We start from the raw sequence: 15347 nt of genomic DNA on the forward strand, positions 1-15347 counted from the left end.
TTGTCCGTGTACTCTTGCTTTTATGGCTATATTAGCCGAAATAAAGTTGAACTGAACTGATAGAATTATTCTCGAGGGTGGGATTTCCAAAGGAAATCTTAACAGACCAGGGGACCCCGTTCGTCTCCAGACTGATGAAGGAAGTCTGTAAATTGCTAGATTTGTCTCACATAAAAACCTCAGCCTACCACCCCCAAATAGATGGGTTGGTAGAAAGGTACAACAGGACCTTGAAAACAACCCTAAAAAAATGCTCTCCATTGAACACACAGACTGGGACCAAGTCCTACCGTTAGCACTATATGTACTGAGGGCCCAGGTACAAAGTAGTTTAGGTTGCTCAGCCTTTGAACTGCTGTACGTCCGACAACCTCGGTCCCTCTTGGAAATAACGAAGGACACTTGGGAACAAGAGAAACACCACAAACAGAAAACCCTACTACAGTATACTCAACAGATGTAGTACTAGCTCAGCAAACTGAGAGATTTGGCATACTCTTCCTTAGAAAATAGCCAGAACAGGCAAAAGAAATATTATGACAAAGGCAAGAAATGGAGAACCCTAGAAAAGGGAGACTGGGTTTTAGTGTTGTTACCCTCCTCCACTAATAAATTCAGGAGTGAATGGCTGGGTCCCTATCCCATAGTAGACACCATAGGGAGAACCACTTACAGGGTCCAGATCTCCCCTTCGAGGAGGCAGACCTTTCACATCAAGCTATTGAAAAAATGGATAGGTCCGATACCCAAGGTAGCTCAATTCGGAATCCCTACTGGGTCAGAGCAGAGCACCTTAGAACAACTGCCTGTTAATGAAGAACTTACATACGCCCAGAAAACTGAGCTCCAAAACACCTTACATCCCTTCTCTCCAATGTTTTCGGACCTGCCAGGATGAACACATTTGATAGAGCACAAAATAGAAACAGAACCAGGGAAATGTGTTAAACAAAAACCCTACAGGGTGCCGGCAGCATGACGACAGGATATAAAAAGGGAAGTACAGGACATGCTCAAGTTGGGAGTTATCCGTCCATCAAGAAGTATCTGGTCGTCCCCTATTGTAATGATTCCTAAACCGGACGGGACGACCCGGTTCTGTATGGACATTAGAGCTTTAAATAACATCTCCTCCTTTGATGCCTATCCCATTCCCCGGGTGGGTGATTTAATAGAAAGGATAGTCGAAGCCAAGTTTATTACCATGCTAGACTTCACTAAGGGGTACTGCCAGGTACCCCTTAGGGAAGAAAATAAACAAAAGACTGCCTTTGCAACAGAGGAGGGCCTATATGAGTTCAACGTCTTGCCCTTTGGGCTGCATGGGGCACCTGCGACCTTCCAGAGGTTGATGAATACCATCCTACACCCCTATTCCTCCTTCTGTTCCGTCTATCTTGACGACATTGTAATTTTCAGCAATACCTGGTCAGACCACTTAACACACTTAACAGCTATTCTGGAAGCCCTACAGAAGGCAGGGTTACACATTAACCCAAAAAAATCTAGACAGGCATACTCCAAGGTTAAATACCTGGGGTATATGTTGGGGGAAGGTGTTATAGCCCCTCAAGAGGAAAAAGTACAAGCCATCAGGAATACTCCCTTCCCCAAAACAAAGAGAGAGATACGAGCCTTTCTAGGCCTTGTAGGCCATTACAGGAGATTTATAGACAACTTTGCGGTGACAGCAGCTCCGCTCACAGACCTTTTAAGAAAGGATATTAAACCCTCCTCCATTCTAAATACTTCGGAGGAGGCTAAACAAGCCTTTAAGATCCTTACAGTGGCCATCACTACAAGCCCAATTTTGATACCTCCCAACTTCAGTAAACCTTTCTCTTTAGCCACGGATGCCTCGGACATGGGCTTAGGAGCTGTATTGTCCCAAATAGGAGAGGACGGGTTAGAACATCCGATCCTCTACATTAGCCGAACACTCAATCCTAGGGAGTGCAAATTTCCACGATCGAAAGAGAAAGCCTGGCGATAAGGTGGGCGGTAGAGAATTTAAAGTACTACCTAGAAGGCAAGCCTTTTGTACTTTATACAGATCACGCCCCGCTACAATGGATGAACAGGACCAAAGCCCATAACCCTAGAGTACTCAGGTGGTTCCTTTTTCTACAACCTTTTTCTTTTTCAATACAACATCGAAAGGGCACTGAGAATGGAAACGCTGATTTCCTATCCAGACAATTCACTCTTCCCAATCGGCAGAAACCAGGGGGGGAGGAATGTAACACTGGGCAGGGGACGGGAGGAAAAGAACCGGATAATGTTGAGTGGTGGCGTAGTGAACTGATGTCCTCCCCCTCTCTGCTTCATTATCAGCATGACTGGAACAGGGGAGAAGCCTGTTCCTGGGAACTAGCCGACGAATTGGATGACGGCCCCTTTAACTGGAAGACACACGAGTATGCAGCTCCGGCCCCTGATGACGACGCGGGATTCCTAGTGGGTAAAAACGCGGAAGAAGATGTCCTGGCGTGTGATGCCACCGACCGAGGATCGAGAGTGGGAGAGCGGCACAGAGGAGCAGAGAACTGAGCTTTTGGAGGCAAACCCGAGGACGACAGGAGTAAGCCAGCAGGCCACCGGATCCGTGGAAGACGGGGTTCTTGTAAACCGTAGCCGCGTGTCTGCCACAATATGTGCCCAACCTTTCTTTGTCCTCACCGTGTAAATATACCCCTTCTCACCAGTAATCACGCCTCTGCACCTTTGCACGTTTAATAGAGTGTTTAGCACCTTAGCACGGGTGTCCCCTGCACTTGCCCGGTTCCCTGTGGGAGAGTCCAGATAGAGTACATATCCTGACAATCTGTACTTTTTCTTTTCCCTGGCGGAGTCCAACGAGGAGTTAGGAAGAACGGAAAATCCCCTGAAGCCTGCTTCTTAACCATCTGGAAACAAGACCATAACCAGACGCCATCACGGACCCCGGGGCTTTTCAGAGAGACATCTTGGCAACCTGACATAAAAAGACATTTTCCAAAATAAAACCTTACCTACCCCGAACTGGTCTTAGGTCTCTTCTTGATCCCACGCCACAGTCACACACTACAACATCTTTCCCTTTAAACCGAAGATAACAGCCTACAATAAAAAACTAACCAAAAAGCAACAAAGCTAGAAAATGCATTTCCAAAAGCTGCAAAAGAGAAACTGTTAATACAAATGAACAATATTAAACGTTGTTGTTACCTTAGTAATGTGCTTACTTCTGGACTTCACTCCATCTGCAGCAATAATGCTCTGAAAGGAGAAATTACTGCTGTGAGTCTCAGAGTCTTCAGTATTACTGGTCTCAGTCACGAAGACTGTGGTGTCGGAAGATAACTTTCTCTTATTTGGCTTCATAGATCCACCAGTCACGCCATCGCTATTAGCAGACAGGCCACTGTCAGCAGCATCATAACTTCAGGCAGACCAGCAAAGCGGATCTCACCACTCACATTGGGTGGACAGACTCGTCTCTGCTACATACATCCACTCTGTTCTCAAATTTGCTTGGGGCTGCCAAAATGCAAAGAGCTGCAATATATTCGCCACACTTTCCTGACTACCTTGTTTTAAAAAGTTGTGACATTCAAGCGTGATTCTTGATTCATCACCAAGCTGAATTTTTTTAGAGGTTCTATTGCCACACAATACTATTCCCATATTCCAGTTTGTCCACAGGGTGCTTCAAGCCTGGTAGGTTGTCTCCTGCCTGTTTTGCAGATAATTTCAGATAGTTTCTGTAAGAAACTGAATTATTATTTACGGTAGATGAGGAACAATCACAACCGTTGTCAGAATGAACTTTCAAAGCCATTCAATTAACCTAGGATCAACCCCCTGGTACCTAAGCACGGAACAGGCAGGCTTAACTTAAGGTAATATGTAAAATATTTATGCAGAAACCAAAAAAGTAAAAGTCAAAATGCAAAACAATAAAAAACCCAAACCAAAATAGAAAAAAAAAAGTAAAATGTATTGAACAAAATAACACTAAAATGACAAAATCCAATAAGGGGAATGAGATATGAACTGTAACGCTGTAAGAATCACAAGGTGCCAATGGATGAGGGGCCCGGGCATGGATTAGTCTCTCTGGAGCTGACTGCCAAGTCTGAGTGAACTTGTTCTCCCAGTTCAGCAGGAAATCACTATACCGGAGAAAGGGCTTTAAGTGGAATGAAAAACCTTGTGATGGCTCCCAGAGGGACGTGGTCGATGTAATGAAGGGCATGGCTTAAAAACCCAAACTGAAATTACATGCTCGGCATAGTGTCTCGCCCCACTGGTATTTTGCTGCTTCGCCATTCCATCCATATATAACAAGTAACATTACATCTACTACAAGCCAGGACTATTGGCTTTGTCAATGGTTGTTAGTTGCATAAGATAAATATGCAACAGCAATGGCTTCAAAGCTTGAGGGGGGCAGCTAAGGGTGAGAGGGGGCTGCGAGAGGTGAGAGAACTGTAGCTGGTGTGAGAGCGACGCTGCAAAGGTGTAATGGGTGCTGCGAGGGTGTGATGGGCGCTGCAAGGGTGTAATGGGTGCTGTGAGGGTGTGATGGGCGCTGCGAGGGTGTGATGGGCGCTGCGAGGGTGTGATGGGTGCTGCAAGAATGTGAGAGGCGCTGTGGGGTGGTGAGAGGACACTGTGAGGGGTGCTGCTGGGGATGAGAGTGGCGCTACTAAGGGTGAGAGGTACTCTGCTAGAAGTGAGAAAGAACTACAGGTGGTGTGAAAGCTGCACTGCTTGAGCCTGGTGGGGGTAACAGATGTGCTGAAGAGGGAGCCAAAGGGCACTGTAGTAGACACGCAGTAATTCGGGGGTTAGATGGGTAACACAGGGTTCGGGGACTGCGGCTGCAGAGGGCAAGGGATGCCCTGCAAGGGGGGAGAGGGGACATTGCTGGTGGGAGAAGGGCACTTAAATGTACCTGGGAGCTGTGCACGAGAGGGGATCGCTGCAGACTTGATCGAGGGCATTGAAGAGGGGAGGCTGGGGGCACTACCACAGTGAGGAGTGCCATGGCAGTGGCTAACAACAACAAAAGGATGGAGCAGATAGTGTGATAAGTGTGTAAACGGGCGCCCCTCTGGTGTGAGATTGGATGCCCAACGAAGGGAGGCCGATCAGCGCGTCACTGGTTGAAGGTGTAACTCGGGGAGTGATCAGAGGTGCGCGTCTGGTAGTGAGCCGTCACAGTGAGATCTTGAAAGGAGTGAGCTTGTATGGGAGGGGAAGACCCTGTCTACTGGGACTGTGTGTGCACGCGTGTGGTTGAGGTGTGAATAGGGCGCACACTGCAAGAAGTCACTGTGGGGAGAGTGGATGTGTGCACGGGTGATAGTGAGTGTATGGAATCACCGTGTGAAGGTTGCATCCGTGCAGGTGCTGAGGAAGCAAGGAGAGGGTGAACCAGTGTGTGTAATGACTGTCTGCTGGAGGGCTGTTTGTAGCGATGAAGGGCTGCTCGTTGAAGGTGTGTGCAGCGTGATTGTGAGGGGACTGTGAGTGCAGGTAGTGTCTGAGAACAACTGTCTGCCAGCAGTGCGTGATACGTCACCGATGCCCTGAAAACGCGCTGGCAGTATATATATCGCTGTGACACCCCTCATGGAAAGTGCGTGCAAGGTGCTTGTCTACAGAGAAATGTGTGCACCGGGAACCATTGTGCAGACGTTATATCAGAGGGAGTGTGTCAGTGAGATTGTGCATAGAGAGGCTTCTTGCAGAAAGTCACTACAACAAAGTGTGTGCAGGGGGAGTGCGTGTATGGGGGTCACCAGTTAGGAAGTCACCACAGCCGATTAGGAAGTCACTGCAAGAAAAGTGTGTGCAAAGGGGATCACCAGCTAGGTAGCCACTAGCCACTGCAGGGAGAGTGTGTGCAGGGTGAGTGCGTGCATGGTGAATACCAGCTAGAAAGTCACCGCAAGGAAAGTGTGTGCAAGGTAAGTGCGTGCATGGGGGGTCACTGGCTAGGAAGGTATTGCAACAAAAGTGTGTGCAGGGCGAAGGCATGCATGGAGGTCACAAACTAGGAAGTCGCTTTAAGGAAAGTGTTTGCAGGGTGAGTGCATGCATGCGGGTCACCAGCTAGGAAGTCGCTTTAAGGAAAGTGTGTGCAGGATGATTTTATGCATGGGGGGTTACTGGCTTGAAAGTTATGTGGCCTACACTGTCATCCACTCGAAAGGGTGCTCTGTTCTATATTATTATATGTGTGGTATACGAGGCTCCTTGTCCACCACCACGTCCACCACCACCACATCCACCACCACCACATCCACCACCACAATGTCCACCACATCCACCAATACCACCATGTCCACCACCACCATGTCCATCATCCCCACCACGGCCACCACGAGGCCACCACCACATCTACCACCACCACATCTACGTCCACCACCACGTCCATCCCCCAATTCCACCACCGCATCCACCACCCCGTGTTCAACACCACTGCGTCCATCACCACCACGTCCACCACCACCACCACCAACTCCACCACAACCACCACAACCACCACCATGTCCATCGCCACCACATCCATCACCAGCACGTCCACATCGTCCACCCCCACCATGTCCACCACGTCCACCACCACCACCATGTCCACCACCACCACACCCACCACCACGTCCACTACCACCATGTCCACCACCACCATGTCCACCACCATCACCACGTCCACCACTAACACGTCCACCACCACCATGTCCACCACCATGTCCACCACGTCCACCACCATCACCATGTCCACCACCACCACGTCCACCACCATCATCACGTCCACCACCATGTCCACCACCACCACATCCACCAACACCCCATCCACCACCCCGTCCACCACCACCACCATATCCACCACCACCGCATCCACCACCACCGCATCCACCACCACGTCCATCACCACCACCACATCCACCACCACCATTTCCACCACCACCTCATGCACCACCACCACATCCACCATGTTCACCACCACCATGTCCACCACCACCACGACACCCACCTCCACCACCACACCAACCAGCACCACACCCACCACCACCACGTCCACCACCACTACCACCACCACCACATCCACCACCACCACGTCCGTCATCACATCCACTACCACCACATTCACTACCATCACCACATCCACCACTACCACGTCCATCACCACCACGTCCACCACGTCGACCACCACCATGTCCACCACCATCACGTCCACCACCACCACGTCCACCACTACCACGTCCACCACCACCACCACGTCCATCACCACTATGTCCACCACCACCGCATCCACCACCACCGCGTCCAGCACCACCACTACATCTACCACCACCACGTCCACCACCACCATGTCCACCACATCCACCACCACGTCCACCACAACCACTAACAACACCATGTCCACCACCACGTCCACCACTACATCCACCACCATCACGTCCACCACCATCACATCTACCACCACCACGTCCACAACAACGACATCCACCACCACAACATCCACCACTACCACGTCCACAACCACCACCTCCACCACCACCACCATGTCCACCACGACCACCACGTTCATCACGATGCCACCACCACGTCTACCACCACCACGTCCATCACCACCACATCCACCATGTCCAGCACCACGTCCAGCACCACGTCCACCACCACGTCCACCACCACGTCCACCCCCACATCCACCACCACCACACCACCACCACCACGTCCACCACCACCACCACCGTGTCCACCACCACTGTGTCCAACACCACCGTGTCCATCACCACCTCGTCAATCACCACCCCGTCCACCACCACCATGTCCACCACAATGTCCACCACCACCAGCATATCCACCACGTCCAGCACCACCAAGTCTACCACCACCACTATGTCCACCACCACATCCACCACCACCACCATGTCCACCACCACCGCATCCACCACCACCATGTCCACCACCTTAATTTCCTATGCAATGAATAACGTTAACAGATTTTTCAAGGCGCATCTGCAGAAAAGTCCTCTTTCTGTTGGAAATTAAGAGAAACTTAACTCCTCACCCAAACAATACATTTACAAAAAAAATGGACCGAATGAGAGCCGTGGCCTGCGGCCTTGGTGCTACAGTAATATTACACCTGGAGGCCAAGAAACCAAGCGTAGAAGCCCTGAGAGCACGGCCGCCGCAGATGCACACACCGCGGCGGCCTTCTGTGGGTTCTGCCCCGGTAGCTCGCGTGGTTTAATGTAACAGGCCATTGGCCAGACCCCCCAGGATATAGCGGCATGGATTAGCAAATTTAGCGGCACAAAAATGGAAATTTAGCGGCACAAATATGGAAATTTAGCGGCAATTTTGCGGCATTTTATGTGGCCATTTTTCCTAGAACAAACACAGATATCTTAGTTTTTTTTGTTATTTAACAACATGAAGCTATGTTTATTTGGTTTATTTACAATGTGGTGCGGTGGGTGAAGGCTCACAGCTACGGTAGGTTTCATGTCTGGCTGCCGCTAGCGTTTCCATGAGCATTAAATGACATCACTCGGGTCGGAGGCTAAAGATAGCTCGCCATTCACGAAACGAGAGGCTACGTGTGTGTCTGGCCGTCACGTGTGGATCAATCCCTCCCCCCTCAGTCCCCACCCGTCTCCCACGATGCCCAGAAGTGCAGTCCCTGAGGGAGGTGCAAGTCTGCGGGACAGCAGTCTCAAGCTGATCGAAGTTAGAATAGGCGATAGGTGGCACGTGGTCTCGATGTTGCCCCTCCTTACTTTCTAGGCATTATTGTTTCAGACAGCATTGCGTTCTTTACTGCGGAAAACTGCTCTATTTGGTAGAAAAAACATTTTCCAGTGTTACTTTATAGAACCAACACGCAGGGGCGGCTGGTGACATTTGAAAGTGGTGTGGCGTAAACTAATTTGCATATTGCACCGCAGCGAGCGAGCCCGAACCACCTTGCATCCATCCATACATCATTCATGCATCCACCCATCCATCCATCATGCATCCACCCATCATGCATGCATCCATCCATACATCATTCATGCATCCACCCATCCATCCACCCACCCATCCTGCATCCATACATCATTCATTCATGCATCCACCCATCCATCCACCCATCCTGCATCCATACATCATTCATTCAAGCATCCATCCACCCATCATGCATCCACCCATCATGCATGCATCCATCCATACATCATTCATGCATCCACCCACCCATCCTGCATCCATACATCATTCATTCATGCATCCACCCATCCATCCATCCATCCACCCAGCATCCATACATCATTCATTCATGCATCCGCCCAGTCTCCACTGCATTTCTATTATATCCAAACGGTGCCTGGATAAGCTTGGGAACATGGCAGCCGAAATGTTTCTTTCTTTTTGAAATAGATCTATTTTTGTCTGTATGTGTGTGCACATTAATTCTAATTTAATAGACAGCATTGAAGCTTTCAAAATAAAATACCTCTCTTAACACAACAGTTGCGCAGCAGCTCATGCCTCGAAATATCTTTGTGGAAGATATGTTAGCAAAACAGCACGTGCCGTTACAACAAGGCAGGTAAAACAACCAAATGATTCAAAACCCTGTGTAGGCAGATGGTTTTGTAGGGCAGCTTAGAATTCAAACTGCTGCAACTTCCAAAACATCACAAGAGGCTGTGGACGCCTGAAGAAAATATCCGGGAACCTAACGGGTGGTTCTTTTTTTGCTCAATTGCTCCTGATCAAGGCTCCGATTTTCAACAGGCTCTTTCTGAGAAAAAAAAAGAGACTGTGAGAGCTGTACGCGCATTGTTCTGCTTGATCGCCTTTCACAGCTTGGCCAGGAGGAAGCAGATATTGGACGGCAGCACGGAATGACGTGTGTGCGCGCACAGCCAGTAAATGAAGATGTATGTGTTTTGCTGTCTCCCAGTAGAAACTTTTACAATATCGCGGCCACAAATGTAAATATCGCGGCAATCGCGCTAGTCCCGCGATTTCGCGATTTTTTCGTGAATCGCGAAATCGCGATAAGCTGGAGGGTCTGATTGGCTTTGAATAGATCCCACGGGCTTCCCAGGGGCGGGATACACTTACAGGGGCAGATTTAATCTACCATGAAAAATCAGTGGGATGCCAGTGGAGCATGGGACAAAGAGGCGCGAGTGGTTTATAGCCGCTGCCAAAAGGACCACTGGACATAACTTCTTCAAACAGTATATGTCCATCTTCACCATTGACCCAGTAATGCACACCAGAATCGGAGTCCTCAAGGACAACTGTGGCAATCAAACCACACACACAGGTATCGAGGTAATCCATACTATTGCTTCTGTTGTGGGGTGGGCAGGGGGAATTCCATAAATCTAATGCCATTTGAATATAATTAAATTGGGGACTTTACTGTAAGGAAAATAGTACTTCCACCACCATGTCCACCACCACCACACCCACCACCACGTCCACTACCACCATGTCCACCACCACTATTTCCACCACCATCACCACGTCCACCACTAACACGTCCACCACCACCATGTCCACCACCACCATGTCCACCACGTCCACCACCATCACCATGTCCACCACCACCACGTCCACCACCATCACCACGTCCACCACCATGTCCACCACCACCACATCCACCAACACCCCATCCACCACCCCGTCCACCACCACCACCATATCCACCACCACCGCATCCACCACCACGTCCATCACCACCACCACATCCACCACCACCATTTCCACCACCACCTCGTGCACCACCACCACATCCACCACGTTCACCACCACCATGTCCACCACCACGTCAACCAGCACCACACCCACCACCACCACGTCCACCACCACCACCACCACATCCACCACCACCACGTCCGTCATCACATCCACTACCACCACATCCACTACCATCACCACATCCACCACATCCACTACCATCACCACATCCACCACTACCACGTCCACCACCACCACGTCCACCACGTCCACCACGTCGACCACCACCATGTCCACCACCATCACGTCCACCACCACCACGTCCACCACTACCACGTCCACCACCACCACGTCCATCACCACTATGTCCACCACCACTATGTCCACCACCACCGCATCCACCACCACCACTACATCTACCACCACCACGTCCACCACCACCATGTCCACCACATCCACCACCACGTCCACCACAACTACTAACAACACCATGTCCACCACCACGTCCACCACTACATCCACCACCATCACGTCCACCACCATAACATCCACCACCACCACGTCCACAACAACCACATCCACCACCACCACATCCACCACTACCACGTCCACAACCACCACCTCCACCACCACCATGTCCACCACGACCACCACGTTCACCACGAGGCCACCACCACGTCTACCACCACCACGTCCATCACCACCACATCCACCATGTCCACCACCACATCCACCACCACGTCCACCCCCACATCCACCACCACCACACCACCACCACCATGTCCACCACCACCACCACCGCGTCCACTACCACTGTGTCCAACACCACCGTGTCCATCACCACCTCGTCAATCACCACCACGTCCACCACCACCATGTCCACCACAATGTCCACCACCACCAGCATATCCACCACGTCCAGCACCACCAAGTCTACCACCACCACTATGTCCACCACCACATCCACCACCACCACTATGTCCACCACCACCGCATCCACCACCACCATGTCCACCACCTTAATTTCCTATGCAATGAATAACGTTAACAGATTTTTCAGGGCGCATCTGCAGAAAAGTCTTCTTTCTGTTGGAAATTAAGAGAAACTTAACCCCTCACCCAAACAATACATTTACGAAAAAAATGGACCGAATGAGAGCCGTGGCCTGCGGCCTTGGTGCTACAGTAATATTACACCTGGAGGCCAAGAAACCAAGCGTAGAAGCCCTGAGAGCACGGCCGCCGCGCCGCAGATGCACACACCGCAGATGCACACACAGCGGCGGCCTTCTGTGGGTTCTGCCCCGGTAGCTCGCGTGGTTTAATGTAACAGGCCATTGGCTTTGAATAGATCCCACGGGCTTCCCAGGGGCGGGATACACTTACAGGGGCAGATTTAATCTTCCATGAAAAATCAGTGGGATGCCAGTGGAGCATGGGACAAAGAGGCGCGAGTGTTTTATAGCCGCTGCCAAAAGGACCACTGGACATAACTTCTTCAAACAGTATATGTCCATCTTCACCATTGACCCAGACACACCAGAATCGGAGTCCTCAAGGACAACTGTGGCAATCAAACCACACACACAGGTATCTAGGTAATCCATACGATTGCTTCTGTTGTGGGGTGGGCAGGGGGAATTCCATAAATCTAATGCCATTTGAATATAATTAAATTGGGGACTTTACTGTAAGGAAAATAGTACTTCAAGGAAGTAGGCGGCCACTAAGGCATTTATGCCACACACATGTTTATTTGTTGACAGGAAAAACACTATGCAAAATGTTTCAGTAACTGACAGCTTTTGGTTAAACCTGGGCAGAATCATTCAAATTCAAACTTTGTTGACAACGAATTAGAAATGTATGGTTGTGTGTACAGTGCCCTAGGCATAAGAGCCCACACAAAATCTTCAAATTTAAGTTTTCTAATGTTACTAAAAAGACCATGAGACTGAAGATAACAAGCATTTGCAATGCAACAGGTAGCGCATTTACACGAGTTTAAGCTATTGGGATTGTAAATGACAAAGCATTTTATTTATGTTTTGAAACCCAAAACATAAATAAAAGGCATTGTCATTTACAATGCCAATAGCTCAAACTTGCGTAAATGTGAGACCAATTGCTTTGCAAATGCTTGTTCCAGTTTGTTGTGGGTCCAAACACCCATTTGGTAGCAAGTAGCAGGTTTACCCCAACTGCCTGGTATTTAGTAAACATCAAATGAATTGCTAGTGAGCTGCCAACTATCAGGGTCGCACTGAGATAGAGAATATTTACGGGCACCAAAATAAAAATGCTCACCATTAGTGAATAGCTGAAGAAGTGGCATCTATAAGCTAACTGTAATGCACAGGTATCATGCAAAAGGAAATTAATAATAGACTACTGCGTAGAATATCTATGCAATGCAGTAAAAAAAAGTACATAGATATGCAAGTCAGATTCAGAGAGCACTATATTCATTCTATATCATGAATTACAATATTTTAGCTTTTTCCAGCTGGAAACTTGCTCTGCCCAATAAAAGTCAATGTTAACATGTTCCCCCACGTTTCATTAAAACTCTCCCACATTGTTGTACCAAAATACATTTAAGCCTTCTTTATTTATGTACATGAGGGTATACACTGCTCAAGTGCGTGCTTATATTACGTGAATCACGGTTCATTACCATTAAAGAGAGGCATATTAGACTTGCAATGTCCTCTGAAACCTATTTTTTGTTTTGTTTAGGACTCGTGCCCCCTGTACTTTTCATTTTTGTACTTGCGGTTTGCTGTTTTCAGTATCTGTATGGACTTAAATATACAAAAGTGATGTTATTACAATCCTTAAAATAGCAAATGTGTCACAAATTGTGGCTTACGTGAGGAGGGAGGGACAGGAGATTGATTAGTTAAGTGGTGAATAAATACACCAGTCTCGTCTCACTCACACTTCCTTGAAGACTTGACAAGCCTGTCTGCTCAACTGCGACCCCTTTTCGAAGAACATGGAAATACACATGTAGCTGGGGTGGTCGCCGGGAGGATCTAGATCAGTGATATTTCAAAGTACGGCCCAGGGGCCGCATAAAGCTCTTCAGGTCTTTACTTGCAGACCCCTGGGCAGCAGCAGCACTGGGCTGCTGTTTACTCGAGTCAGAACTAACATGAACAAGAAACGTACATATACAGCAAACACTTATTTAAAGGTTAATTGCAGTTAGGAAAAGGAAGTGACTAGGCCTTTAACTTTAGGAACACCTTCATTCTTAAAGGCAGCCACTAGATATACATGCTTTGTTTCCCCATCCCAGACTTTACACCCCCCGCTGGCATCAGTGCGGCCCTCGGTCACACCATAGACCAAACGTTGCGCCCCCCGGGAAAATGTTTGCGAGTACCCGTGATCTAGATCAACAAAATGCGGGAGTAGTTAGACACGAGGACGAAACAGAAGCATGCATCTCTAAAAGACTCAAACAGGAACCAATAAAAACAAGCATTGGCATAGCCAATAGGTCGCGCCTTTGGGACCTTAAAAGTGTTTAGCCATGCAACAGTTGATGTTGTTGCACCAAGGATATTGTGCTGGATAACTAAACACGTATAAGGTCCCAGAGGCGAGACCTACTGGCGATGCCAATGCTTGTTTACCTGATGGGCATTGGTTGACCGCTGCCTGGTTACTGAGGGCCTAGTGAGGTTGAGACATATTTGGGGGAGTTTTATCCTCATCAGATGATGCTGTGCAGGCCCAGGCCCAGGTGCAATGAGGCGCAGTCGGTGCTGGCTGGGAGTGCGTTCTTTCACTTTCGATTGACGGGGCGACCCCCCTTCACTCTGGTGAAAGACACAAACGGACCCTCCAGCTCCAGACAGTCTTTGTATCTCTTGACCTCACCTGGGGTTTCATGTGGGTGCTGTGGGCCCTGCTGGGGTCGGGTTAAAAGAGGGCATGTGGATGAACAACTGCGCATGCGCTGGTGACAGGCACGGCTTCCCACGATGCGGGTTAAAGGCGCCTTAGATGAACTGCGCATGCCCTAAGGACAGACACTGCTTCCTGCAGCGGCGCGCGGGTTAAAGAGGGCCTTAGATGAACTGCGCATGCGCTGAGGACAGGCACCGCTGGTAAGGCAATCGAACTCCAGCAGTCGTTGCAAGAAAGATTTCTTTAATTAGTTCACAGCACAGGCGCAGTAAAGGGCGACACCTGTGACTCATCAGCTGACACCTCAGTGCCAGTACAGAGGGGACGGGGTCCTCGCAGGGACACAAAGAAGCACAAGAAGAACTGTGTCCGCGCGGGGGCCCAATGAATGAGAGACAACAACTGCTTCCCGCCGGTTAGCACGAGGCGCCTCGCGCCGCAGCACAGGGTGAGAGGTATTGAAGTGCAGAGCTCGGTTCGGCTCCTCTATGTGGGGGGTGTTTTTCCTCTGCGCAGGCGTAGTGAGGCTGAGCGGCCTCTGTTCAGGGCAGTTCAGTCTGTACTCTGTGCAAGGTCCTAACTCGGCGATAGAGAAGAGTGTCTTAGCTCCGCACATGCGCAGCCGTGGCGCGCGGTCTTGCGCGTGCGCAGCTGTGATGGATGTTTTGTTCGCGGGTGCTATGTTGGCTCGG

At 49.6% G+C, this 15347-nt stretch overlaps 1 protein-coding gene across 1 annotated transcript in view; it reads right to left on the reverse strand.

The window, feature by feature from the left end:
- Window positions 1-14698, reverse strand: part of LOC144806097 (uncharacterized) — a 48682-nt gene extending 33984 nt beyond the window's left edge. The window contains exons 1-2 of the mRNA XM_078672533.1: window positions 14626-14698; window positions 3208-3258 (exon numbers count right to left, since the gene is read on the reverse strand). The gene's annotated coding sequence lies outside the window, so the exon portion shown is untranslated. The remainder of the gene's footprint in view (window positions 1-3207; window positions 3259-14625) is intronic.
- Between the last annotated feature and the right edge of the window lie 649 nt (window positions 14699-15347).

Source organism: Lissotriton helveticus (assembly GCF_964261635.1).
Source record: "Lissotriton helveticus chromosome 1_1 unlocalized genomic scaffold, aLisHel1.1 SUPER_1_unloc_45, whole genome shotgun sequence".
Classification (NCBI taxonomy): domain Eukaryota; kingdom Metazoa; phylum Chordata; class Amphibia; order Caudata; family Salamandridae; genus Lissotriton; species Lissotriton helveticus.